Genomic DNA, 5,209 nt, shown 5'->3' with positions numbered 1-5,209 from the left:
ATGCCATCTGTACCCCTTTTAGAATAACTCCTGAAGAAAAACAGTGTCCCACATTTCTGGTTTGCTACATACCTCACTTTGAATTCTCTGTATTGCACACTGGACCCAGAATTCCAATGGATTCAGGGCATTCATTCAACATGCCAGCCACCCTCCTCCTCACTTCATTTTAACAGACTTTTTTCTACCCCCAGATTTTAACCACAGAAATATTTCCATAAGTACACCACTCTTCAAAGCACTGCAAGGACCGGGCACTTGGCTGTTTCCTCACTCATGCTCTGATGTACTCTGATTAACATGTTTGGCCAAAAACTCCAATGCTACGTTAGAGTTTTTCAGAGCAGAATGTTAGATTCTGTACAAAAACTAACATGAAGCTACATATAATTTCTTCCTTTAGTTAAGTTTCTGGGACCAGTAAATTTCGCTAGCTATACTTTTTCCAATAGTGACACAACACTGGATGTCTTTCAGTTTCCCAAAATCTTTCAGTGTTCTGTTCAATTCTTACATATGATCAAGTCCATGAACTTAGAAACTTCTTTATTTTGCATCCTTCTGAATTACTAATGTAAGACTTTCTAATGTATTATTGGTTACAACAATGATGATTGATTACAACATTATCTTGATATTTATACAAACAGCATCAATATTCATTATTAAAATTCAAAATTGTGTCATTAGAAACTAATGATAACACCCCCTCTCTGCTAGCACTTCTTTCTTTTAAGGATTCCTTTTCACTGGTTTTCATTTGTTCATCATTTTACACAAGCCTTAGTTCCCAGCATCCTTATTTTCTATACTAAAGTCCATTTTCTACTAATATTTTACATTGGTGTTTTCATGTTTTTCCTCTTAGTGCCGTGTTGTAATGGGTGCATTCAGCCAGCCATTAAAATAAAATGGGTTTTTCCTTTACTGATGGTCATGGAATCTTGGAGATTTTTTCCCTTCTGATAAACCTGTTCTTGAAATTCCATTCATGCTTTTCTACCTATAGTTAAAATACCCTTTTTACCTTGTAATGTCAATTTAGCTCTAGAAGAGACACCACACATCACAATGCAGTGCATTAACTTCTCAGTACCATATTAGAATGCAAGTTCATTATTACTAGAATAAATTAGTTTAAAAATATTTTAAGTGTAACTTTAGAGGAGATGGTTTATATCCTTGTTCTTGACTCTGCACATGTGATGTTGAAGACTTTGCTTAAAACATTTGGTAATCATGGTCTATGTGTTGACCAAATGGATTGGGCCACTCCACTCCTGCCAGGTTTTTTATTCATATGTCTTTGAGTTAAACACTTCTGTCACTGCAGTGACAGAATACATCTTTTTTCGAACGGTCTTTGTTGACTTGTCATGTGGCCAGTAAGGTCATCTTTTTCTCTGTCCTACAAAGAGGTAGGAAGCTTTCTACAAATTTATTTTTACTAGACCTAATTATTTGGTTTAAAAGAAAGCATACTCATTCACAGTTGATGGGTGGTGACTCTTGTAGTTTTGCCCACTGCAATTCCCCATCAGACAGGTAAACATGCTTATTTGTCTGAAAATTTGAAAATTAAAACTCAGATTTGCAAAAGCCTTTACTTATTCTCCAAAGCTCCATTTCAGAAATTGTCATAGCAGTACCAATGCAAGTCAGTTGGATTTAGCTGTATTGGTAATTAGCTCACATAGGGGATAGCTTTCATACCTTTATATTTACTGTCCTGAAAGATTTGTGGACTTTTGTTGACTGAGAACCCACTCCATGTCCAACTACCTCTTTTATACCTGAAGCCTTCCACTTGTGTTTGTATCTACTGAAAGATTAAGATCCTTCTTTTTTTCTGATGCAAGAAGTTGGTTTTTTAAACAAAAGTCCTCTTTGATTTTCAGCATCCGTTGATGAGAAGCATCACCTTTGGATGTAAGGGCTTTCAGTCCACCAGAAATGTGTGTTTTCAGAAGGAAACTCAGGGTGAGAATGCCAACCAATGTGATGTTTGCTGGAGCAGATATATAAACTGTCAAATTTGTGTGATGGTGGTACTGGCTCAGACTGAAATCTCAAAGGGCAAGTGTTGGGGAGAAATACTTGTTCTTTTGTTTCCGAAGAGAGTTGATAACATGTTCTACGGCTGTCTTTGCACTGCCAAATAAACCTGAGCAATCACTGTATCATAGATATTCACTTAAATAGAAATAATTACAGCCCATGCAATTATGTATGTCACACAGGCTTATGTTTGGCCTAGCTAGTGCAAAAACTCTATGCTCAGAAATGTGAACCATATGGAGCATGATACTTTTGTCTGTACAAAAATTAGTTCTGACATCTAACATGGGTTTGTTTTCTAAATCTAACCAGCCTGAACATCCCAGCTTAAATGTTGCATATGATTTGGTTTAAAGAAACCCAGTAATATAATTAGAAATGGGCTCAAATCAAAATGACAGAATTTAGTATTGCAATACTGCAAACTTGGTGGATGTTTGGTTGTGGGTTTGAACTTTTCAACCTTGGACCCAACTCTCACTAAACTGTAGTACATCTGACTTCATTTTATGGGTACAAATTTGCCCTTGTAAAACTTCACTCTCATTCTGTCACATACTTAATTTACAGTGGAAATCTGATCACAGTCACCTCTAATTATCTGATTTGCAGCACTACTTATTGCACACAACTTATTTGCAGCACAGCTTATTACTGAAGGGCAAAAATAGGCCGTGAACCTTACAGATGCAAAATACATATAGCAACATTCAGAAATATGGCAGGATTTGGGCTTTAGAAAACTTTCAGACTAATCTGGAGTTTCACACAGCTTGTTCAATATTGAAAGCTTTTTTTTTCCTCCTTAATTTAAAACGACGTTTTCTTCAAGGCAGACTTAAAGGAAATGCATATTTTTCTCACTGTGGGAAGTGCTGAATTAGACACCAAGCTTGGAACTCTTTCCAGAAAAAGGACAGGCACAGGTAGTTGGTTTTTGGGCAGGAGGATGGATCCAATGTTTGTTGTGTTTTGATCTCAGTCTTCTCAACATTGCAGAGTTTCTGGCTTTATTCAATTATTTTTTTCAGTGTCCTTGCTTTCAGTGCAGCATTTTACAACTCTGTGTGCCAGGTGCAAATGGGGACAGAGTAAGTTAGAGGAAGTTTAACTGTTTTGTACATACTGAGAAGCTCTCTGGTCATCCCTCCACCCCTCTTCTTTTTTCTTACCTCTCTCCCCCTCTCTCTTTCCCACATTTGAATTTCTCTGTGCTCAGCCTTTTCTTTATTGTTGCTTTGTATTGTGACTGGATTTTTCTCCCCTTCTCTTCAGTTTCACTTAACTGGAACATTAAGTAATTCTGAAGTTCTGCTATGAATTCTGAGCCACTCCAAGTTTTAAGTTAATTCAAGAATGAAACAAAAAAGTTTGCTTCTTCTCAGCCAGGGGATATGATTTTTTTTAATCGTTTTTCAGGATTATATAGTACAAGCTCTCCAATTTGAAGATATCGTATTTGATTAACTTTTTAACTTGTAACTTCCTACTAAAAGCACTAAACAAACACATGCTAAACTTCTGCAAGTTCAGTGGTTTTTGTTAAAGTTAGATTTTAAAATTAGAAGAAATGAAAAGCCTAATTCTCTCGAATATGGCAATATAGAAAAGATCACACTTTGTACCAGTTTAGACAACTTTTGAGATCCTGAAGAAATGAAAAAATATAAATCCCACAGAGTACCAAAAAAGAACAGGGATTCTTTCTTTTTTTTTTTTTTACCAGTGTGGTGTGTGCATGTGTGTTCTTGTGATAAAGCTGTGAAGTTTTTGGCTGCCCTTTTCTGGCTTCTGTTGTTTTCTAGGGGCTCAGTGGGATAGATAGTTTGTGCTGTGACAGGACATGCCAACAAATTGCATCACTTCTGCCTCGGTGGCCGAGGACAATGACATGCCATATGCCCATGGCAAGAAATGAATGGGGCTCATTTACACTGGCACTGGGTGCCTTCAGCCCTGTCAGTCTTCAGAGGCTATCCATGGCAAATTGGAAAGTAGCACTGGAGTAGCAGCAGCATGAAGAGATGCAGCCTGAAAAGCTTCCAGCATTCATAACTTTATGAACAACATGCAGCCTTGAAAGGCAAAAAATATCCATGTGGCACCCTGGATGCACTTATCCTATCCCTTTGCAATTTAACCTTTTGTTTTCAGAAAGAAATAGAATCACCAGTCCTTTCCTCCTGAGTGTTTTTCACATGCCACTAAAAAATAGAAAATTTAAAAAAAAATCTTTGAGTAAATTCCAGCTGCAAGAAGAAAACAAAAACACAGTGGGTGTCATGCTTCACGCATTCAAAACAGTTTCTCTGCTCAAACAGACTGCCGCAAAGATTTGCCCCAAAGTTGACCCCGTTGCCTCCAGTTTGCACTCCAGCAACAACAAAACTCATATTTGGCCTCTGACCTTCTTGGCAGCACATCATTTGTTTCCATGTGTTGAAGCAAAGGATGATGGGCAATGATTAAAGAGCAATGGGTCTGTTGGCCTGAGACACTAATGAGGATGAAATGAGAAGGTCAGCGATCATCCTCACATGGCAAACTAGGACATGGAGCTAATCTGTTGTTAATTGTCCTTTACATTTGTTTTAAGGACAGTGGCAGGGATAGGTGGCAGTCATATGTCTCCCTTCTTTATAATCTCTGTAATTAGCATGAGAAATAGAGCTAGGCTTGCCTGGAGAAGCCTGAAATGTGCTTTGTAAGTGGGTTATTTTATTTTATTTTATTTTATTTTATTTTATTTTATTTTATTTTATTTTATTTTATTTTATTTTATTTTATTTTATTTTATTTTATTTTATTTTATTTTATTTTATTTTTATTTTTCCATTTGCAACTTGTACAAATCCAGAGTTGGCCAGAAGTGACTGACTTGCAAGTGTGAAGAGAGAAATTTGTCCGTGATGTCCCTTTCATACATCTGACAGTCTGTAAGATATGCAGTGTACAGTTCCTTCTCCTGTTCTTCCCACTGGTAAATTTCTGCTTTAATTTGCTGGGGATGCTGGTAGGCTGCTTGGATTTTTTTATATCTTCTCTTTTTCACCTCTGTCATGAGCTAGCTGGCCCTAGTACTAGCATGAGCTAGTACTGTTTATCTCAAAGGTATCTAGGTCTGAAGCAAAAGCATCTGGTCTTCCTGCAC

The sequence above is a fragment of the Aphelocoma coerulescens genome, chromosome 2, assembly GCF_041296385.1.
Source record: "Aphelocoma coerulescens isolate FSJ_1873_10779 chromosome 2, UR_Acoe_1.0, whole genome shotgun sequence".
Lineage (NCBI taxonomy): Eukaryota > Metazoa > Chordata > Aves > Passeriformes > Corvidae > Aphelocoma > Aphelocoma coerulescens.
This window is presented reverse-complemented; position numbering follows the sequence as displayed.